Source organism: Geotrypetes seraphini, chromosome 1, assembly GCF_902459505.1.
Source record: "Geotrypetes seraphini chromosome 1, aGeoSer1.1, whole genome shotgun sequence".
Taxonomy (NCBI): Eukaryota; Metazoa; Chordata; class Amphibia; order Gymnophiona; family Dermophiidae; genus Geotrypetes; species Geotrypetes seraphini.
Genome location: NC_047084.1, coordinates 417,082,611 through 417,107,030, shown reverse-complemented (window position 1 = coordinate 417,107,030; position 24,420 = coordinate 417,082,611). Strand labels below are relative to the sequence as shown.

Below are 24,420 nucleotides of genomic sequence, written 5' to 3'. Positions count from 1 at the left end.
GAATAAAATGTAGTGACAATAATCAAACGGAGAGCTATCATATCTGAAAATACAGCAACAGAGTGAGTGTTCATAGTAAACATATTAAAAATTAATATGAATTCCAGGCTATCAGACCACAGGCCTGGACTCTTCTTCTATTTCGGGTTCTTCTGTGGGTTGTTTGATACTGGTTTTGTGTTGGAAAATGTGATTTCTGCTTATTGCGTGTATTTTATCTTGTGAATAAACAGTTTATACAAAAAAAAAAAATAATATGAATAAGACAAAAAGAGATCAGATAAGTATACAGTCAAAGGTCCATACTACAAAATTCCATTATTATCGACCAAGTTTTAGTATAGGATAACGATGAATTACAACGATTTGCCATATGTCGTTCGTATTTATTATGGAGACAAACAGAATTCCACCATTGGTTGAAGTCAAGTTTCGTAAAGTCTTTCCAGTTTTGTAATATTATTTGAAGAGCGAGAAATAACAAAAGGGTTAGAAGACGGTCATGATACATAGAGAGAGGTGTGGAAAGAGCTAGGGAGCCCTGAATGATAATATCAAAAGATAAAAATTTGGGTAATCATCTGCCAGATAGATGTCCAGAAAATCTGCAAATGAGGGTATTCATATAGCATATGGCGTAAGGATACTTCAGAGGACTTGCAGGTCCAACATAAATTATCCGAGGATCTCATGACTTTAGCAGTTTTAGTGGGAGTCCAAAAGGCTCGATGGTAAAGGAAAATCGCTGTGGCAGAGGCAGAGGCAGAGGCAGAGTGAAGGGTTTTGGTCCACAAAGTAGTCCAAACTCCATCAGTGAAAGGAGACTTCAACATTTGATTCCATTTGGATTTGGAATCCGGGAGTGCAGGAAAACATTTAGATTGAATAAGTTTATACCAATTAGAAGACTGACCCCTGGAGGCTGAAAAGGCGAGAATCTTAGAGTGCAAGTCCGGGTTAGTATGAAGAGAAGAAGGAGAAGAAAATTTCGCAGCAAGACAATGGTGTAATTGTACCCATCTAAAGTACTGAGAGGTGGGAATATTAAATTTTGCCATAATATCGGAGAAGGTAATCCATTTGTCATCTATAATAAGATGAGATAAATTCCAATTGCCCTGACGATGCCAGGTTTTTCAAACCACAACTGCATTATCAATCTTGATGATCTTAAAACACTTTTAAAACAATAATACCTGTTATTTGTTTAGACTGGCTGTTTTATAAACAGTGATCTCTGTCCCCCCATGGAAGCAACATTCTTCTCTCTCTCTGTTTAGACCAGTGTCTTTCAAGCTTTCTCGAGCCGGGGCACACTAAGGGTAGTAGCCACGGCTTGAGGCGCCCAGAAGTGCATGGACGTCGCTGTGATGACATCACGCGTATGCGTGACATCATCATGTTGATGCCTGCGCATGTGCAGAGGTCCTCCAGATGGGCCCTGAGACGCCAGTAGGTGGTGCCAGCAGGGAAGAGTGCCAGAGAGAAGGAGAGGCAATGGCTGAAGCTAACTACCCCCTAAGTCTAACAAATATCAACTGAGTACCCAACCACAAACCTTCCTAGGCCCACCCAAGCTCTGCCCCAGATCCCATCCCCTTTACTAATTGTAATGCAATTTTTTCCATCATTTTTCATATACACACAATATACCCAGCAGATATAAATTCTCAAAACTGACACATTTCAATCACTATATTGAAAATAAAATCATTTTACCTATCGGCAATCCTTTGCAGGCTGCTGTAATTAGCTTTAAAGGTGAGACCGGGAGGCCAAGGAGGATGCCGGTGGATGCTAGAGAGAAGGGGGAAAGATGCATGCCATTGGCGAATCAGGCAGCGCTGGAACTGTACTGCATAGGGAAGTCAGCTGGCAGGCGCCTCTCTTCCTCAGTGTGCCACGGCACACTTGAAATCTCAGGAGGCACACAGTGTGAGATACACTGGTTTAGACTGATTGTGTTGCTTTACCAGAGTTACAACACATAGAGAGAGAACAGTCAAATATACAATATAACTCTGGAAAAAAAAACACTGCAATATGTCCAAATCATCCTACAGAGTTACAAGCAGAATTATTATACACGCTGCATAACATCAATTACACAAGCCAACAACAACAACAAAAAATTAATGGTGCCTTGGGTTTTTGACCTGTTCCTGGGGCCTGGGATTATTTGGGGTGCTGATTCAGAAAATTGCATTGCATAGACCGCATCAGCTCTACTGTGGGATGCACTAAAGTCAGCATCCATCGCTAAACCTGTTTTCATAGCTTTAGCGACAATTGCTGATAACCGACTCGATGCACAAAATGGTCCACCGTGTGTTGTTCTCCTTGAGTGTCCATTTTCTGATCCAATCCATGCAAATTAGTAAAACTCCATGCAAAACAGCCAAGCGACTGATGCACTAACATCACTTGGCTATTTAGCATTGGGCTTTACCGATCATAAAAACCGATTGCTCTAGACCTTTTGGTAAATGTGTTACTAGTACCCAACACAAGTATATGAGGTTCATATAATCAAACACTACCACACCCTCAAAAGCACCACAGCATACCTGTGCTCAAGATGAGTATTACCGTACTGAGCTTCCAGAAAGAGATATGCAGTAATAAAGATAAAGTTCAAAAACCAGCGGACTAGCACCTAGGCCAACTTTCAAAGCAAAAAAAAATCCCACAAGTTAGGAAAAAGCCTCAGAACCCCTCCTCCACCAGCCAATAATGTAACTAGAAAGGTGGAGAACTTCACTGGGGTAAAGTTACTTCATCAGCATAAAAAACCTCCATGTGGCTATTTTAACATGATAAAAGGCCTTTCTTATTCTCTGTGACTGTGCAGCGCTGCATGCGTCTGGTAGCACTATAGAAATAATTAATAGGAGAAGGAGGAATATTCATGGTGCAATTTTGCTAATCTATAGATTCCATTCTTTCAAACATCTTGCCACATACTGGACCCAGATCGTAGAAGTCCATCCAGCATCGGCTTCACTACTGGGGCTGCCATTTTGCACACTACTGCTCAACATGAATGCAGTTATAGCTTTGTAGTGCAAGTTGTAAGAGTAGTAGAACAACCATAGCTAGATTATTGCACAGTTCTTCCATTTTTTTTCTCATGCTCATGTGTTATTGGTTTCCCACTTTAATCTGATTGTAGCATCACGGTTAGGGCTACACAGTTTGGGCCAGATATTCAAAACGATTTAGCCAGCCCCTGTCTAGTTAAATCGCTTGGTCAGAGTTAGCCACTAATGTTCAGCGGTACTTAACTGTTGAAGTGCCGCAGAATATCATGGTCGGCACTGAATAGAAAGCCAGCTATTTTGGAGGCAGAGTCAGCACTTGGCCACTAAAGTGCTGATATTCGGCACTTAAACGGTCAGGCTTAGCACATACATGGGACAACACAAACGTCTGTCCTGTTTTTAAGTGGCACCCATGGCTGTTTAAGTGATGAATATCAACATTTATGTGATAGTTGGCTTAAAAATAACTGGATATTCAAAGTCGAAGCCAGCATAGGTCCCAGCTTTGAGTATTTGGGAATAATGCCACCGGTGATGAGCAAACCACTTACTACTGATGGCTGAATATTTACCCCTTTGTGGGTAATAGACCAAGTCAAGTTTAGAGGTAGATTTTTATTTTTTCAAACTTTACAAACTACTAGTTCCAACCTCCCCCCCCCCCCTTTTTTTTTTACTAAGCTGCGGTAGAGGTTTCTACTGCAGCCTGGAGCGCTAAATGCTCCAATGCTGTTCCAATGCTCATAGAATTCCTGTGAGCATCAGAGCAACGTCAGAACATTTAGCACCCTGGGCCGTAGTGGAAACCTCTACCGCGGCTTAGTTAAAGAGGGCCTAAATTATGCAGTTTTGCATTCTAAATCTAAATCTGTCTTCAGAAACTGCTTAAATTGAGTCTTACCTACATCAAATCACAGTTAAAATATGTAGAAGCTAAGTAATATTTGTTTGAATGTACAAATAGTTGAACTACATCTGTAGCCACATAATTATTTTAAAAATATTATTTAGGCAATTAATTTAATGTTATTTAACAAAATCCAGCAAAGAACCCATATCTGGTTTGCTTCTGATTCAGCTCATTAGCTCCCTGCTAACCATCTCATCCCTAATATTCCCTCCGCTCCTGATTGTAAACATGACCAGCAACCTCAGTTGTCATTTTTACACTCCTTTCTAAGGACTGGGTGTGTGATGGTGAGTTTGGAACCACCATGGGCTTGATCAGAAATGCTTTTATCTCTGCTGTTGCAGTCAAAGGAAGTAGGGATAGATAAATGGTCTTCCAAAAAAGGTCAATCAGCAATTGTATTGAATAGTCAATATAAAAAGTTTTCAAGGTCTATCATATAAGGATACAATTCAAAATGGGATCGTATTTTGGCACTTAAAAGCTTGTATCAGGAGTTGTGATCTTATGTGAAACCATATAATACAAAATGAATGAACATAAGAACATCCACTATAATAAAACCCTTAGTGAGCATGCGCACTTCAAACTCTGTGCCTCCATGGTAGCATGCCACGCATGCGCCGTGCCTGCCACAGCTAATTTCCTGACCCGATCTCTGACACCGGCTGACTTCCTGCCTTTTGACTATGCTGCTGGGACACCTCTTCTCACCCTCAGACCAGCAGCAGCAGCAGCTGCGGATTCATGAAGCAGCCACGGGGCATTTGCTAGGAAGGCCCACTTCAATAATGCTAGGTGGGCCATCCTAGCAAAAGCCTTCCTGGGCTAGCGGATGCTGGACAGGGAGAGCAGAGAAGGGAGAAGGGTACTTTTGTTACCTCCCCCTTTCAACCCCTCTTACATTTCCCTTCACTACAACCCTTTTCTTCTGTAACATTCCCCTCATGAATTTGTAATTCACTGAATGTCCAGCCATCTTTCGATGTGAACCACCTAGAAGTTGTCTGACTATGGTGGTATAGAAGAATAAAATTATTATTATTATTATTATTACTGGACGGGGGGAGGTAAAAGGAAGGGAGAATGGCTACTTCTGGACAGGGAGAGCAGGGAAGGGGTGCTGCTGGACAGGGGGAGGTAAAAGGAAGGGAGAAGGGCTACTGCTGGACAGGGGGAGCAGGGAAAGGGTGTTGCTGGACAGGGGGGATAGACAGAAAGAAAGACAGACACACAGGGGGCCAGGGAGAGAGACAGAAAGAAAGACAGACAGGGGGAGAGAGACAGAAAGAAAGAAAGACAGAGGGCAGGGAGAGAGACAGAAAGAAAGACAGACAGACAGAGGGCAGGGAGAGAGACAGAAAGAAAGACAGACAGACAGGAGGCCAGGGAGAGAGACAGAAGGAAGGACAGACAGAAAGAAAGACAAGGGGCAGGGAGAAAGAAAGAAACACAGACAAAGAAAGAAAGAAAAAGAAAGAAATGCCTATGTCTACACATCTATTCTATCACCCGTTAGTGTAACGAGCTAAAAAACTAGTAAGAACATAAGAATTGCCGCTGCTGAGTCAGACCAGTGGTCCATCATGCTCAGCAGTCTACTCATGCGGCGGCCCTTAGGTCAGAGACCAGTGCCCCAACTGAGACTAGCCTTACCTGCGTACATTCTGGTTCAGCAAGAACTTGTCTAAGTTTGTGTGTTCTCCCCTATAACTGCCTCCGGAAGAGTGTTCCAGCTTTCTACCACTCTCTGGGTGAAGAAGAACTTCCTTACGTTTGTATGGAATCTATCCCCTTTTAACTTTAGAGAGTGCCCTCTCGTTCTCTCTACCTTGGAGAGGGTGAACAACCTGTCTTTATCTACTAAGTCTATTCTCTTCATTATTTTGAATGTGTCGATCATGTCCCCTCTCAGTCTCCTCTTTTCAAGGGAGAAAAGGTCCAGTTTCTCTAATCTCTCACTGTACGGCAACTCCTCTAGCCCCTTTATCATTTTAGTCATTCTTCTATGGACCCTTTCGAGTAGTACTGTGTCCTTCTTCATGTACGGCAACCAGTGCTGGATGCAGTATTCTAGGTGAGGGCGTATCATGGCCCAGTACAGTGGCAGGATAACCTTCTCCGATCTATTTGTGATCCCCTTCTTAATCATTCCAAGCATTCTGTTCACCCTTCTCGCCGCCGCCATGCATTGCGCAGATGGCTTCATTGACTTGTTGACCAGTACTCCCAAGTCTCTTTCCTTGGGGGTCTCACCGGACATCTTGTATTTGTGTTTAAGATTTTTGTTACCGACATGCATCACCTTACACTTATCCACGTGAAACCTCATTTGCTATGTCGCGGCCCATTTCTCGAGCGTGTTTATGTCACGTTGCAGGTCTTCGCAATCCTCCTGTGTCTTTACTACTCTGAATAACTTTGTATCGTCTGCAAATTTAATCACCTCACTCATCATACCAATTTCCAGGTCGTTTATAAATATGTTGAAGAGCACGGGTCCAAGCATCAAACCCTGTAGCACTCCACTCGTGATGCTTTTCCAGTGGGAGTATTGTCCATCTATCCGCACTCTCTGTTTCATATCCGCCAGCCAGTTTTTAATCCACATGAGTATTTCATCCTCGATTCCATGGCTCGCAATTTTTCGAAGTAGTAGTTCATGCAGAACCTTATCGAACGCCTTCTGAAAATCCAGATATACAATGTCGACCGGGTCACCCTTGTCTATCTGCCTGTTTACTCCCTCAAAGAAGTGCAGCAAGTTCGTCAAGCAAGATCTTCCTTTGTTGAAGCTGTGTTGGTTTGTCCTCATCAGACTGTGTCCATCAAGGTGATCAATGATACGGTCCTTTATTAGCGCCGCTACCATCTTTCCCAGTACTGAGGTCAGACTCACCGGTCTGTAGTTTCCCGGATCTCCCTTCGAACCTTTGTTGAAGATTGGTGTAACATTCTCCAATTTCCAGTCTTCCGGAATCCTTCCTGATTTGATCGACAAAATAGCCATACTGAGTAAAGCCAATGGTTCATCTAGCCCAGTATTCTGTTTACACAGCGGCCAATCCAGGTAACAAAAGTACCTGTTAAAAACCCAAATAGTAGTAACATTCCATTCTATTGATCCCATGGCAAGCAGTGGTTTCCCCCATGTTTGTCTCAATAGCAAGACCCTGATTCTATAAATACTGCCTAACCTAAGATTAACATGCGCTAAATGCCATGTTCCTTGGCACCTATGTTTTAGGTGTGATTTATAGAATAAGGACCTGGATGACTTCTTTAGATGGCAAGACATTAAGCAACAAACAAATGAGGTATCTAACCAGGGAGTTTCTTCAACTCCAATTACTTCTCCAACTCATCCTCCTCGTCCTTTAGCATCTTTGCCTACCTACTCTACTTTAAACATAGTTCCTAGGTGGGATTCTTGCTTTGCTAAGCAGCAAAAAAAAGAAACATTAACATTTATTAGATAGTGATGACAGCAGAAGAAGGAAATTGCAATGCAAGTCTGCATTATTTATCTGAGCAGAGCATTACTAGCCAGTAAGCATATGGTTATGAGACAGGTTTGCTGAGCATTACTACATTAATATATTCTGTGTTTCATATTATTTCTATTTAAATGACAAAAATATATATTAGTTAGGGCAAACATGCATGTGCAGCCCTCACAAACTAACTACCCTCAGCCTACGATATTACTTGAAATGCATGATGGTGCTGCACTGAAATAAGTGTGCAAGGGGTCTTGGCATTTGAAGGTAGAAGCTTTGCATAACATAACAGCCAAAGTATGTTAGACATTGCTGTGGATGGGCCATAAAATATAACATATTAATTTGGGATCTGGTAGTCGTACCCCTAATATACAGCTGATGGCAGTCAGCTTTTTTGTTTGTTTGTTTGTTTGTTTTAAATGTTGATCGTCATCAGCTAATGTATAACCTGATATTTCTGCCGGGCCATGTCTGGGAACCAGCACTGAATATGAGGACATCAGTCTGAGTCGCCGAGCTTCCTGGAACATACGCGGGCCCTAACCCAGTATTCAGCTTGGGCCTGCATACGATAAGCAGGTGAATTTAGGACAGCTTTCGAGTGGTCCTAAGTTCACTTGCTTATCCTATGCGAGCCTCGGCTGAATATTACTGGAGTCTGCATAAGCCCTGGCTCTTTCTCAGAAGTGCCCCTTTGTCCACTCTGACCAGCCCACTTTATTTGGTGCTGATTAGAGTTGATATACAGCGGCATTGCCCAGCTTAGTGCTACTGAATATTGGTGGTTGGGCAGCCATATGCATGTTAGGCAGATCAGAGCCTCTCTGGCCTGCTTAAATTGCTCTGAATAGTATATATCAGTATGTAAATGCTACTCTTTCATTCATCAGCATTAGAGAATGACACGGGAAAAAATTATGTTCCCGTCACTGCCCCGTCCCCATCCCACCATCCTCTTCACTGCCCCATCCCCGCCATCCCCTTCACCACCCATTCCCCGTCTCCGCCATTTCCTTCACCGCCCCCGCCATTCCTTTCAACGCCCCATCCCCGCAGCATCCATACAAGCCTAAGTACTGCAATATTTAGCTTACTAGTTTTTTAGCCCATTACATTAACAGGTGCTAGAATAGATGTGTAGACTTAGGCATTTCTTTCTTTCTTTCTCCCTGGTCCCGTCTGTCTGTTTTTCTTTCTTTCTGTCTCTCCCCCATGTCCAGCAGCACCCCTTCCCTGCTCTCCCTGTCCAGCAGTAGCCTCTCCCTTCCTTTTACCTTCCCTTTGTCTAGCAACACCCCTTCCCTGATCCACCCCTGTCCAACAGTAGCCTTTCTCCCTTCCTTTTACCTCCCCCTTGTTCAGCAACACTCCTTCCCTGATCCCCCCCGTCCAACACCCCTTCCTGATCCCCCCACCTTTCTCCCTTACTTTTAACTCCTCCCTGTCCAGTAGTACTCCTTCTCCCTTCCCTGCTTGCCCTGTCCAAGATCCTACCTGTCCCCAACCAATCACACCCCTCCCCCTAAAGCAAAGCAAGATAATTTCTTCTTTCTTGTACCCAAGAAATCATACCCCTCCCCCCAAAGGAAAGCAAGATTGCTCCCTGGGCCCCTTCCCCAGCATACAGCCCTGCCCTTTACCTAAATCAATGCACGATAGTTCACAGCTTCCCCAGCACACACCCTTCACCCAAAACAAACCGCAAATATTTTTTCCTGTCCAGCAAACTGCTGTAAAAAAAATAACCTTCTTTTTTTTTTTTTTTTAATCATTTTTATTAAGGAGTCAACAAGAGAAACAGACATGGTGCATAATGCCAGCAAGCACACAATATCAAACTAAGGAAGATTACATCGATCATCACCAAGAAACTTTATACAGCAAGAGGATACAAGACCATTCAAGAACAAAAATAGCCTGTCTCCCCCAGCGACTCCATATTTTGCAAGTGGAAAAAACATGGTCTGCCTACCCCCTACAGCAACACGCAGAAAGACAGACACACCATGCCACCCAAGCCAAACACCCAAACAGGCACACTCCAGTCACCCACCAGAATCACACACACCCCTCCCTACCCCCCCCCCCAAGTCGGGAGACCAGATGCAACCGCAGGAACACCGTCCACAAGGCCAAGTAGGTTGAGCTTGTCAGGGGTTCATGTGTGGAAGCCGGCAGTTATTTTTGCTTGCCTCATGTGTTCCTCACACGGTGGTTGCTAGGGCTGCAAATACTTTTTCTTCAATGTCGGTGCCTTCAACGATGCTACACTCCGGCAAGGGAAAGACGCCAGGCAAACAGCTGACTTCTTCAGCTTCCTCCCTATCTGCGAAGTGTCCCTTGCTTTCGGAGGCAGCGGGGGCAGGGCTCGCTGTAGGCTCCTTTTCTCAGCTGGGGAAAATGAGGCGGGAAAACCTCCACCGCCGCAGTCTCCTTTTTCATCATGGGAAACCACCGCACAGAAAACACAGCCGTCGCTGGGGAAACCGCCGTGTGGAAAATGCCACATGCTCGGTGTACTGCATGGAGCTACGGATCATGGACCCACCAATTGCTGGAGAGCAGGGAGGCCCGCGCTTTACAATTTCTCTGCCAGCCACTGGCACAGCTAAGCGCCCATGCGCACTCCTGCCGACCACGGACCTACAGATCACGGAACACGCAGGTAGGAGTGCACATGCGCACTTAGCGTTTTATTATGATAGATTCCTTCCTTATAAATCAAAGTTCTGGCTGCTGAACTAGAGAAAGAGATGTTCAGCTGGCAGAGCTATGTTTATAAATGTTTATAAACACAATTAATATACAACTTTATCCTAAACCAAAATAAATAAATAGAAATTTTTTTCTACCTTTGCTGTCTGGTTTCTGCTTCCCTCATCTTCTCATTCAATTCCTTCCATCCACTGTCTGCCGTCTCTCTGCGTCTTCCATTTGCTCTGTTACTGTGCCTCTCCTTTCACCTCCCCCCCCCTCAATTGGTCTGGCACCCATCTTCTTTCTTCTGCTCTCCTCTGGCATCTCTGTCTTTTTCCCTTCCAGCATCTTCTCCCTACTCTCTCTTCCCCATTTCCCAGTGGCTTCTCCCCACTCTCTCTTCCCCATTTCCCAGCCTCTTCTTCCTACTCTCTCTTCCCCATTTCCCAGCCTCTTCTTCCTACTCTCTCTTCCCCATTTCCCAGTGGCTTCTCCCCACTCTCTCTTCCCCATTTCCCAGTGGCTTCTCCCTACTCTCTCTTCCCCATTTTCTAGCGTCTTCTTCCTACTCTCTCTTCCCCATTTCCCAGTATGTCTTCCTACTCTCTCTTCCCCATTTCCCAACGTCTTATCCCCTCTCTTTCTTCCCCAGTTCCCTTCAGGCTGCTTCAGCGTCTTCTCCTCTCCATCCCCCCCATCCCCAGCACCCTTCACACAGTCCAGCAGCTCCCTCCCGCCGGCCAGCCATGCATCTCCCTCCCTCCCTTTCCCTTACCTTCTCTTGTGGCGAAACTGGCGATTTCTATAAGGCTGTATTACAGCCGGAGCCTTGCTGGAAAAGTTTCTTCCGATGCAACCGGAAACATGAAGTTGCGTCAGAGGACGCTTCCAGCAGGCAACGCGATGCAACTTCAAGGCTCCAACTGTAATACAGCGCATAGCCTTATAGAAATTGCCAGTTTCGTCACAAGAGAAGGTAAGGGAAAGGGAGGGAGGGAGGGAGATGCATGGCTGGCCGGCCAGCTGGTGGGAGAGAGGGGGCTGCCAGACCATCTGCTCGTTCACCACATGTGCTCACCATTCACCGCTCCATAGGGCGGTGAATGGCCTTGTCCCCAATCTTGTGGTGACCTTTTTTTGGGTCACCGTTTCGGCGGGTTACCCGCAGCTAGCTGCAGGTAACAACCACCGTGTCATTCTCTAATCAGCATCTCACTGTGACACCAGTTGCACTTCCAGTTATATCCTTTAATGTAGCAGGCTGTGATTGTATAGTGATTAGCACTCTGCATTGTGGTACCAGCAACCTTGGTTTGACTCTAAGTCAAGACATGTGGCAAATTTTGGCGCTGCGGAAAGTATAAGAAAGGAGGAAGTTTTTCTAGCTCCTGTTGGATTCCAAATCTGCTATGCTTTCAGAAAACTGAATTTAAAAAATGCATGGAAAAGTGAAAGTGAGAGCCATTGTTGAGATGGCATGGGGAAGTCAACTGCTTATTCTTATGCGTAAGCAGCATAAAATCTGTTTTTCTCCTTGGGATCTCGCCATGTGCTTGTAACCTGAGTTGCCCACTGTTGGATATAGGATACAGGGCTGTATGGGCCATCAGTCTGTCCCAGTATGGCAACTCTTATGTGCTTATATTCTTAATGTAAAAGATGCTGTTAAACCACTTTCTTCAAACTTCTGGACACAGAGGTCTGCCTGGACCTCCTTTAAACCCAAGCATATGAAGGCTGTGCTGCAGTTCTCAAGTGAGCAGCATGTGAATTCAACACTAGAGGTGCCATGAAAACAAGGGTTACCAAACGTCCATATTTCCCCGGATGTGTCCTCTTTTTCAAGGACATGTCCGGGAGTCTGGACGGCTTTTCAAAACCCATCAAAATTGCATCGGGAAGGGGCATCTGCGCATGCACGGACACAATGTGACATCATTGCATGCGTGACATCATTGCATTGCATCTACGCATGCACAGATGCCGTCCGTGGGTGGGGCTGGGGGGTGGAAGGGGGCATGACACAGACAGAACGGGGCTGAACTGGGTGGGCCTAAGGGTGTGGCCATGGGTTCAGATTTTCCTTTGGGAAAATCTGGTAACCCTAATGAAAACTGACCACTGATTCTTTCAGAACAGGGGAGTGGTGGCGATTCTTCAGCTGTACAGGTCTTCATAAATTTCCAGCACACATTCTACCAGCAAGCCATTTTCCTCTTCATAAACCTAACATTGCATAGCCTGGTGCTTCCCTGTGAAACAAGTATACACTTCTCCCTCCGTATCCGGCCCATGAATATTATAAAACCATGAATAATATTTGGGCCAGTTCTGCCCTTAACCCCCGCTTTCCCCTGGCTATTTTAATCCCTGTAAGCCCACCCTTAAGCCTTACCTGGTGGTCTAGCGGGTTTTCGGGACAGGAGCGATCATCCCACGCTCCTGCTCTGTGCAGATCGCTCATAGGAAATGGCTGCCTTGAGCTCCCGTCATAGTCTCGATAGACTACAGCAGCTGAAAGCAGCCATTTTCTATGAGCGATCTGCACAGGGCAGGAGTGTGGGAAGATCGCTCCTGCCCCAAATATCCGCTAGACCGCCAGGTAAGGTTTAAGGGGGGGCTTACAGAGATTAAAATAGCCAAAAAATTTAAATGTTTTTTTTGTTTTAAAATAGCAAATAACTGAATCCGAGGATGCTGAAACCACGGATTCGGAGGGGGAAATGTAGTACATTCCCCCACTCAGAAATGCTTTGGCTCCTGTTATTATCATCCTCCTGCTTGATTAACCTCACAATTGACTTTATTCTCATTGATCTCCTTTCTCCTTCTACTCCTCCTACCTTGTCTCTCCTCTTCCTCCCCAATAAATATATATCTCCTTCCTTTGTTTCCAACTCTCCACACTTGTAACACTGTAAGTACACAAACTGATATAAAAAGACAAACTCTCACGCACTCCCACACGTGTAAAAAAAAAACACACAAAAGACAGATGGACAAAATACAGAACAAAACATCAAAGAAGAAACTATATTCAGAACTAATCTAAATCACGCTAAAAGTATCGACCTTCAATCTCCTCACAGTCTGTCTCTTTTACTCCTCTCTCTTTCAGGCCTTCAATGTACAGATTTTATAGAAAACTGAAGGTTCTCACAAAAGTTATCAGGAAAATATTCATGCATGTATCGGACTCATGACTGAATTAGCCTAGGGGTGAAGCATTGATTCTTGGCACTACTGATTAAAAGTTTCAAACTTATCTTAATTGGATAATTTTTATAAAAACTTATATTAACTTGATTTTTAAGGCCTAATACTGTATTCATCCTATACTATCTCACCAATAGCATTATGTAAGAGTATGTTCATAAAAAAGTTGTTACATGGTATTTGTGTACGTGGCTTGTTAACTTTTTTCTACCAGTTTCTACCACTAACCCCCCATATTATATAAAGTCTACCTAATATAGCCAAAACCTAGCCTTAATGTAACCAGTGGTTAATAAAAAAATTATTATTTTTTTTACCTGGGGGCAGTCCTGAACCCATTTGCGGGTCTGGTAGTGGATCAGGCGATTGCGTCGGATCTGCAGACTTCATAGCTTTTCCGGACCGGGAAGAACAGTGGGAGGAGACCCAGACCTCATTGTGAGCCACAAGAGGCCAATTTCTTCTGAAGGAAGGTGGTAAATAAGGCCCCAGCTCTGCAGGATTTCTATGAGCTTCCTACCAGGCCATATGATCTTTGAGAGGAGGAGTGGATAGAGAGTACCTACTTGGCCTTGATAATATTACATGTGCCTATGGAACATCAACTGGAGACCATGAGACATCATGTAAAAGGCCAGGTAAGAGAAACTACACAGAAGAGAAAAATCTTTAGACATGCTATTTAATGTACTGCTGAGGGTATATGATGATAAGATACCCTTAAATGTGAGAATTAGAGTTTTATGCTTGCAGACAAAAGACTGGGGAACCTATTTGGGATTTAACATATCAGCTGTAGGAAAAGCTGGCAGCTGTTAGGAATCAGGACAAAATTGGGAATCCTATGGATACCTTGAAGGGACAGTTTATTCTGGGCATGAAAGATGACTTCCTCTCTAAGATTGTAGATGATAAATTAGAAGAGAACCCTCAAATGACATTTGACGAATTGAAGCAAAAATCAATTTGGTGGGTGTAAGATGAAAAAGTCACCAATACCCTGTTGGAAGCTGCTTTGTAAAGGGTTCTACAACGGGATCAGCCTGAACCTGTGAGAAGAGGTATTTTGGAGTGAGGCCAGTTTGGAGAAAGGAAGGATTATACCATGGGTAAAATCTTGAAAAGAGCTGGGCAACTGGAAAAAAAAGTAAGAAGAAGTGATATGGTGGAAGTTTGAAAGGAGACCACAGAGGAATTTTAGCAACGCTTTTTTACCAGGAACTGCACCAGATTTAAATATGGCTCAGGTAAATCAAAGGCCCAGAGCTGATGAACTGAGGAGGCCTTCAGCGAGAGATTGTGGTGGTGGTGGCGGCGATGTAATATGTTTTAGATACATGCAACCAGGACATATTGCCAGAAATTGAGCAATAGGGCTTGGGTTAATTTGGAGGGAAGTCAACAAACTTGAGACTCAGAAGCACGTGACACCTCTGTGACAAGGCACAGGAATGTGGAAAGAATGCCGTATCCACCTATGGAGGGATTTAGCCGACCTACACTACAGCCTCAAATTAGGAATCAGACCATGGAAGAACCCAATTTGGACAAAAGTAGGAAAAGATGAAAAACAGAGCAATTAGAAAGTGTCTGATCCTTCCTGTAGTTATTGCAGGAATAGATGCCTACTATTTGATTGACACTAGTTTTGAAGTGTTCACTATGTTGGCCAGTTTTTATTATAAGAACTTCCAGAAACCTGAGCACTTGAAAGATTTGAGAGGCATTAAGATCTTAGCAGTAAACAGTCCCAATCTTCCTGACTTGGGCATTGTATCATAGAAGTGAAGTGCTTCAGACAGATTATCCTGAACTGATGCGTGTTTGTGGTCATGGATAATCTGAAAGCTGAGAACAAAGAATAATCATCCGGGGGAAAGGTACAAAGCCATAATTTTCATGAATACACTGAAGCATTTGGAAGGATTGTTCTTAAATCTTGCAGGGTTAACTGGGGAATCAAAGAAGAGTGAATTTGCTAGAGTGCTAACTGCCATCCAGGAGGAGAAGAAAAAAATATGAAAAACATATTTCTCACAGGTTAGGTTTTATAAAAAATGATTAGAGATGAAAGTCAAATTATACCTCCTATGTCCGAGAAAAATTTGGTTGTCAAGTTGCAAGTAGAATGAGCTCTTGTATTATGATGTTCACAGCTGCCCTATATTTATGCCTGCCCAAAAAGTGGTGGCCAATACATTGGTGAAAATGGACCAGGGAATGATCTCTGTGAGAGTGATGAAAGTGGGTAATGTGAATATAGCTATACCCACCTGCTGGATTAAAATAGCTGAATTAGTAAAGCCAGAAGAAATAATCACGGGGCAAAGGCAATGAAAATGGTAGGAGGTTTGTGCCAAAAAACATATGAGAGACTTGAAGCCCTGAATATGTATACCCTAGAGAAAAGGAGGAACAAGGGAGATATGATTCAGATGTTCAAGTACTTGAAAAATATTAACACAGAACATAATCTTTTCCAGAGAAAGGAAAATGGTAAAACCAGAGGATATAATCTGAGGTTGAGGGCTGATTTAAGAGTAATGTTAGGAAATTATTCTGTATGGAGAGAGTGGTTGATGCCTGGAATTTGCTCCCGAGGGAGGTGGTGGAGAGGAAAATGGTGACAGAGTTCAAAAAAGCATGGGATGAACACAGAGAATCTCTAATCAAAAAATAATAGTATATATTGAAGAACTAGGGCCAGTACTAGGCAGACTTGCACGGTCTGTGTCCCATATATGGCCATTCAGTTGAGGATGGTTTGGATAGGCTGGAGTGGGCTTTGACGGAGACTCCAGTGGATGGGGCCTATGCACAGTGCTGAACAGAGCTCTGAATTTCTGGCCCAGAAATATCTAAGAAAAAGAACAATTTAAATTAAATCATTAAATTATAGAGAATGTATATTTGGGCAGACTGGATGAACCATTTGTGTCTTTATCTGCCATCAATTACTATGGTACTATGTGATCTTAATATAACACTGACTTCTCTGGATAATATTGGAGGAGTGGTGACATATGGCAAGAAAGATAGGGTTGAGCTCTGCCGGTTTATTCGGAACCTTATTTTGGAGGATGGGTGGAGATGGCTGCATCCTAGAGTTTATGACTATTCATTCTTACTACTCTCCATTCACCATTCGTACTCTCGGATTGACTACCTACTGGTAGAAAAGGACCTGTTCAGCGGTCTCTCTCATGTGGGTATAGAACAACAAACATGGTCCGACCATGCCCCTGTATGGATCCATCTTGATTAGAGCTTGGATAAAACGGGTTATATGTTTTGGAGATTAAATGATAGCCTTTTGGACGATCCTGAGATACTTTGTCGGCTGCATGTTGTTATTGATGAGCATAGTCACTTCAATGTGGGAGGGAAGGCGTCCCCAGGGGCTGTCTGAGAGGGCCAAAAGGCAGTTTTGAGAAGTCATTTAATTTCTATAGCTACATATATGAAACAGAAAAGGGTGGAGGAGATTTCCTGTCTGCAGCGCATGATTGCTCATTTAGAGGGGATGCGCAAGCATCAACCTTGGGACAGAATGGTGTTGTATCTGCTCCAGTCAACTCGTAAAGACTTACAGGCTTATGTGGTTGAATGGGTCCAGTATCAGGCCCAGCTGTTACGTCAGAGATATTTTGAGTATGGCAATAAGGCCTCCTGGCTGGTGGCCCATAGGTCGAGGCTACAGTGATCTCAGTCTAGTATATTCCCTATCAAACATCTGTCTGGGGAGGTGGTGCGATCTGAGAGGGAAATACAACTTGTACTCGGTGGAGGAGGAGGCCCGAGAGGAGTATATTAAACATTATCTTGGCACCCTGCAGATGGGTTCCATTGTGGCTGAAGATGCTTTGCGATTAGATAGGCCCATTACTTTGATTGAGGCCTGCCAGGTTTTGCAGATTATGAAACCTTGAAAAACCCCAGGATTTGATAGCTTTATGGCTTCCCTTGTTGTTTACACTGTTTAATTCGTTGGATGCAGGTGGTCAGCTACCTTTTTTTATGCATCTTGTGGGGGTGATGGTGATTCCTAAGGAGGGGAAAGATCCTTTGGCTTGTTCTTCCTATCGCCCTATCTCATTATTGTGGGTAGATACTAAGATCTTTGCTCGGTAGCTGGTAGGTCAGTTTCTGTTTTAAACTCTGCCAATCTGGGTCTCTAGGAAAGTGCTTGCGGGAGTGCAGCAGCAGATTTTTTAAATTTTATATGGACTCATAAACATCCTAGGAATAGTGAGAAAGTGCTTTGCTTAGGTAAGAAGTCGAGAGGTTTGGCTGTACCCTTCATTTTAAAATATTATCAAGCTGCACAATTATGAGCTCTCCTGGAATGGCAGGTTCAGACCTGTAAATCATGGGTGGCTATAGAGTAGAGTGGAGTGGATTCAATCTCCTTTATGCATTTACCTTAGCTCCCAGGGGGCAGGTTCCCTTGAGGGAGCTTGGAAGTGGTGACCACCAGCACTGAGGAATTCTGTCTTGAAAGTTAGAAGGCATTCCTGGTACACCCTACTCAGGGGAGAGGGCGAGGTTTTTTCTTCAATGGGATCTTAAGGGGTTGGTCTGTGTTGGACAGCTCGTGGATATAGACAAGCGGATGATTCAACCATTTGGGGAGCTCCAGGAGAGATATGGTTTGACTGCCCGGAACCTGTTTTCATATCTACAAGCTAAAAATTATATCCAGAGGGCAGGGATCTTAGAGGAGCTCCTCAGGGGGAAAATTGCATTTGAGCAGCTTTTAGACCCAGTGGTTAAAAAGGGGATGATTTCCGCTATCTTTTCCTGTCTTAATGACAGGAGTGCTATGCCCCTAAAATACATGGTTGCTTGGAACTAGACTTGGGTAAGGCGATTACCCCCGGGGAATGGAAACTACCTGGCATCACGCTGCTTCTCTTGGGTAGCTACTGTTATGGTGGAAAATGGCTCTAAAGCATTATTTCATTGGTACTATACCCCTATACTTCTAGCCTGAATGTCAGGTGGTGCAGCTGGGAGGTGTTGCAGAGGGTGTGGGCAGGGAGGAACTTATTTGCATATATGTGGGATTTTGACTTAGCTAAAGTATTCTGACAATCTGTATTTCATATGCTATCTTCTATCTTGAATCGAATTGTGGAACTCTCTCTTGGGCTGACATTTTTGCATCATGTGCAGTTGGTGGTTAACAAGCTGGATGACTGACATTCCTTGTATAAACTGACAGCTTTGCAATATCACAGACTGGGGAGTTTCCATAGAAAATGGCAGTTATGTTTCATGGAAGAGAACTTTTTTATAATCATTTCTAGTTGGGGACTTGCAGAATTGGGGGAGGGAGTGGGAAGGCTATTATGTCAAGAAAGATTTCTTATGCTGATATATACTGTAGTTAAACTAGGTATTATCATTTTTCTGGCATGCTCTATATTCCTTTTTCTGTTTTGTCGATTGTTTTACAGTGTGTACATTTATTTATAATATTTCAATAAAGCTGTAAGTTACAAAAAAATGAAAAGGTACAGAGAAGGGTGACAAAAATTATAAAAGGAATGAGATGACTTCCCTATGAGGAAAGGCTAAAGTGGCTAGAGCTCTTCAACTTGGAAAAGAGACAGCTCAGAGGTGATATGATAGAGGTCTATAAAATAATGAGTGGAGTGGAAAGGATAGATGTGAATCGCTTGTTCACTCTTTCCAAAAATACTAGGACTAGGGGGGCATGCAATGAAGCTACTAAGTAGTAGATTGAAAACAAAAAATTGAGAAAATATTTCTTCATACAATGTGTAATTAAACTCTGGAATTTGTTGCCAAAGAATGTGGTGAAATCAGTTAGCTTAGCAGGGATTTTAAAAAGGTTTGGCTAATTTTCTTTCTTTTTTTTATAGATCTTTATTAATTTTCAAAACTAATACAAAGTGCCATAAATTATACACAATTCTGTATGGAAACTATTTGGTTTGTCATAACAGAAGTGATGCGGGGGGAATTTCTTGCCACCCTCGATTTGACAGAAACCTATCGCCATATTCTCATTTTTCAGGCCCAGAGGAGGTACTTGTGGTTTCGTGTGCTGAACCATATTTCCAGTTCTCTGAGCTCCCCTTCAGCCTAAAAATGACACCTCACACCTATACCATGGTTGTGGTAGCAATGTACCTTCACAAGGCAGAGATTCAAGTGCATCCATATTTGGATGATTAGCTAATCAAAGCCCCATCCAGAGAAGAAGATTGGGTAATTTCAAGAATGATCCAATTGCTTCAGGACCTGGGATGGATAGTGTGACAAGGAGAGTCCTGTCTTGCTGGAAGAAACACTGCAGTGCTCTAAAACTATCCCTAAACCTGTTCTTAGAAGCAGGCAGGTTAGGGAAACTGCCCTGCAGAATTTATCCCCAGTGAAAGGCAGCCTAAAAGTGACCCAATTATACTTGCCTAATTCTAGTGTAGGGAATGCTAAAGGCAAATAACTACAAGTACCAGCATGCACCAAGCCGGTGATAGCAAAACCCACAAAGGGATTAGCTCCAGCAATCAGCTCTGCTGGGGGCAAGGCTAGTAAGCAGGGAAGCTATCCAGGCTCATTAGCAAAGCACCAGAGAACCACAGGTATTTCTAGAGACAATCAGCCCAATGCTAGAGAAAAGGGTGTGGTCTCTATGCCAAGGGGGCAACCACAAACTTACAGCATACCTGAAGCCTTGGAGAGAAGCAGACCTGTGCAAGCCCGGATTTAGAAGGCAGAGGCCAGCACTTCCCAAGGCAAGCATGTAGAAAACCTCAGAACTGAAGCCTCTAGTCATTCTTCTGAAGGTACTGAATATGATGTGGAAATGCCAGAAGAAATGTTAGTAAATGATATTGAAATAGAGCCTGAGGAATTAGGCATGTTTGAAGGCATGGTCATAGAGTGAAGTTTGAGGGAAGTAAAAGCTGTTTCTGATAATGTGATGTTGCCTCACAAAACAAAGGAACAGAAAAATTAAGAATTACTGTTTCTGATTTAATTAAGGGTAACAGAAGAGTTAAGAACCCTAAAGCTAATTACACTCTGAGAATTGCTCCAGAGGCAAGCTGTTTGAAGTTGCCAGATTTTCTTGAACTGTAAAGTGAATAAGCAAGGTGGGCTAACAGGCTGTTAAGCCACCAATGAAAGTTGTTGGTCCTGAGGAAGTAAGGAAGGAAAGAAAGAAAAAGAACTATCTAGTGCAACCAGAAATCACTAGACAACAAAGGTAGGATTTCAATTTAGTGATCAAAATCTGTCTGCTGCAGTATTGGTCTATTTTTCTAGGGGGCTAGATTCAGAGGCAGAATTTGGTTCAGAATATTTTTTTCTTGGTTATTCCTCCTCTAAATCTAGGGTGCATCTTATGGTCAGGTACATCTTATGGAACAATAAATGCAGTATTTCTTTTTCCAAAACTTATTTTTCCTAAAGATTAATTATTTACTTCATGTGGCAATTTAATAAGGTTGTTTTTTTTTTTAATGATAAAACTATTTTAAAATGAAGTAGCTTTCCATCGCTCTATAGCTAGAACATTTACTTTGTTGTCTTCCTTTCCAGCCAACAAGCTTCATGGCCAGCACTTTTGGATGCGAGTCCTTGATTTTTTTTTTCCTCTGTTTTTTCTTTAATGTCCACTTGTTTCTTTGCATTCAGTGACCATATGTATTTTGTAATGTATAACATTGCCCTTTTTTATGACAGTGGTGTTAAGTAATAACAATCCCCTGTTCTAATTCTTTGTCTTTTTCTTGCAGGGGCAAATTCCCATTTATACACTCTTAAGTGTTTGCTTTCCCTTGGATATATTTTGTGCATACATTTTAAAATAAGATGGTACATAAAAACTGGTATATAAAAACTATTTGATGTCCACAATTTTCTCTTACTATTCAGGTACAGTTCCTAACAATATTTTTATAGGTTGCTTCTTTTGTTTTTAGCACTTTAGGTATTTTATACACTGATTCAATGGCATTTACACTCATGAGCTAGAAGGTCGATGAAAATCATTCTGTCAGAGCAGCGGCACATATCCTTACATTTTTTCTTATTCATTTATTATTGGTCTTCTCTTTATTCAACATTTATAGACATTTAATTTTGATCCTGTTCACCCAGAGAAAGGTCTTGTTCAAATGATGTACATAATTTACATTGTTCTGCATGAAATTTGACACAGATCAGTTTACATCATTATAAAGTATGGTATTATTCCATTTCATTTTTATCTCTTATCATATGTTTCTCTCATTCATTTATTCTTAATTTATTGTGTGTTTTTAGTTTTTATATCAGGTTTACATCACAATGGTTTTATAGTAGATATATTTAAGAACTCATTCATCTCTGTGTTAATTGTTTTGTGTATGGATTATTGGTTTTTTTAATTAAGTTTGCAATTTGTTTAATAGAAGCAGTCCATTTTCATTTAGGGGTCCATTTACTAAGGCGCACTAGCCGTTTTAGTGCGCACTAAATATTAGTGCGTGCTAAACGCTAATGCGTCCATTATATCCTATGGACGCATTAGCATTTAGCGTGCGCTAAAACAGCTAGCGGGCCTTAGGGCTCCTTTCACTAAGGTGCAGTAGGGCTTTAATGCACGGAATAGTGCGCGCTACATTACCGCATTGAGCTGGCGTTAGTTTTTCCGTGTAGCATGCGGTGTAGCGCACAGTAATTTCCTGCGTGCGCTAAAAACGCTAGCGTATCTTAGTAAAAGGAACCCTTATTCAAGTAATTTTATTTCACTTTTCATGTGGTTTTATATATTGCATACCTTTTATATCAGTTTATTTGTGTTTATTATATTTATATTTTTATTTTTATTTATTGTCTCTATTTATTGCTCTTGTAGAGTGTATTGACCCCTGAGGCAGGAGCAACTGCAGCAAAACATGGTGCCGTGTTGGGGACTTGTTGTTTTGGATTTATGCAATAAATTATTACTCTGCAATTTTTCCTGGCTCATTTGGAAGTCCTTTATTCAGCCCCATCACTGACATTAATTTTAAGCCTGGTCAGTCAAAAGAATGCCATAAGACAGTCACCTCACCATCAACATCCTGCAATATGTTCAAAAACCCTGTCTGATATTAAGGCCATAACAGCATTAACTCACAGAACAACCACCCCCACTTTATCCAGCACTGCATATGTATTACTTACCCTAGTGACCAAGCCCTAAAATCCAAACGGTGGAGCTCATGCCTGTAATTGAGCTTGAGCCCTAAATTCACCTCCTGCTGGTGAACATTGAGGAGAGGTATGGCCAGTAGGAAAAAGGAGGTATTAATGCCCCTGTATAAGACTCTGGTGAGATCTCATTTAGAATATTATGTAGAATTCTGGAGGCTGCACCTTCAAAAAGATATAAAAAGGATGGAGTCGGTCCAGAGGAAGGCTACTAAAATGGTACATGGTCTTCGTCATAAGGCATATGGGGACAGACTTAAAGATCTCAATATGTATACTTTAGAGGAACGGCGGGAGAGGGAAGATATGATAAAGACGTTTAAATACCTATGTGATGTAAAAGCGCATGAGTCAAGTCTCTTTTATTTGAAAGGAAGCTCTGGAATGAGGGCATAGGATGAAGTTAAGAAGTGATAGTCTCAGGAGTAATCTAAGGAAATACTTTTTTACCAAAAGGATGATAGATGCATGGAACAATCTCCTTGAAGAGGTGGGGGACTGTGTCTGAATTCAAGAAAGCCTGGGATAGCAATGCGGGATCTCTTAGAGAGAGGAAGAAATAATGGTTACTGCGGATGGGCAGACTGGATGGGCCATTTGGCCTTTATCTGCCATCATGTTTCTATGTTTATACTTAGCCCCTGTCCAAAAGGACCTCTTTTTGAACAAGCTCTATCTTGGGCACCTCCAAACTGTAGCACAATTCAATGACAAAACACATTTCATCAACAGGTGCAAATATTTGGGAAGAACCAAGGGAGGATAGGGAGGGTAAGCGAGCTACTTCCAAGGAGCAGGAAGGATCCTGTTAAACAGAGGGGCTAAACTTAAATATTCTTCACAATTCCTTCTGCTAACCCAGAGAAGAATTATCCCCATTGGAGGAAATTCTTGCAAGGCAAAATTTTAAATGCTAGCTGCTCAACTGGGCAGCAGAGACTGACTCATCTGTAGCCTGTTAAAGCTTACCAAGGGGGAAGGGATGGATTGCCCCCCCCCCTCCCATTAATAGACAGACACCCTGTCTCTAAGGCAGTATTAGAAATGCAGAGAATCATAAAATGATCTACAACAGTGATATCTAGTCCCTATCCTCAAAGGCCACCAAGAGATCAGGTTGTAGAGATATCCCCAATGGGAGAGGGATAAGCAATAGCATGAAAACTTTTCATTCACTGCAGTAAAAGGTTTTGTTCCCACATCTGCAGTGATATGTCTTGAACTTTTGCTGTTATTGTGGATTTACTGCATCTCCCCATCCCCATGTCATTCTCTACTTAAGGTGTAGTTGTAGTATCACAATGGAGCAATCGAATCTTTATGACATTCATTGATTTATTCTCTATGTCTTTCCTAATAATTTCTAACATTTTCAAGTTTTATTAAAATTTGATATAATTGCCTATTCCTAGGTTTCTAGGCAAAATACAAAAATAAAATTATACAATGTTAAAATGCATAAACATAGTTTGACATATTGGGACATTGTGGTAGGTGGGGAGGAACTACATACGCTAAAAGGAAAGAAAACATTCAATGTAAAAAACAAGAGGGGGGATGGTTTAAGGTGAACTGAGAATAACCTTTGTCTCTTGTACAGATTAATGGTCAGGTACAAAGTTACATCGAGAAGACGTCTTTGAAGAGAGGGCTTTTAAGTTTCCCTTTGAAATGGTCTAGTATTTTTTTTTTTCTTTTTTTAGGGCTCCTTTTACTAAGGTGCACTAGTGTTTTTAGCGCACGCAGCAGATTAGCACGTGCTAACCCCGCGCTACACAGCTAGAACTAACGCCAGCTCAATATTGGCATTAGCGTCTAGCGCGTGCGGCATTGTAGCGCGCGC

General features: G+C 42.6%; 1 long non-coding RNA gene across 1 annotated transcript; it reads left to right on the top strand.

Annotated features, from left to right (window-relative positions):
- Nucleotides 1–20,044: 20,044 nt before the first annotated feature.
- Nucleotides 20,045–22,338, top strand: LOC117352616. The gene is made up of 3 exons (XR_004537735.1): nt 20,045–20,182; nt 21,137–21,275; nt 22,240–22,338. It is a non-coding gene; the product is annotated as an uncharacterized LOC117352616 (long non-coding RNA).
- The last annotated feature ends 2,082 nt before the right edge of the window (nt 22,339–24,420 follow it).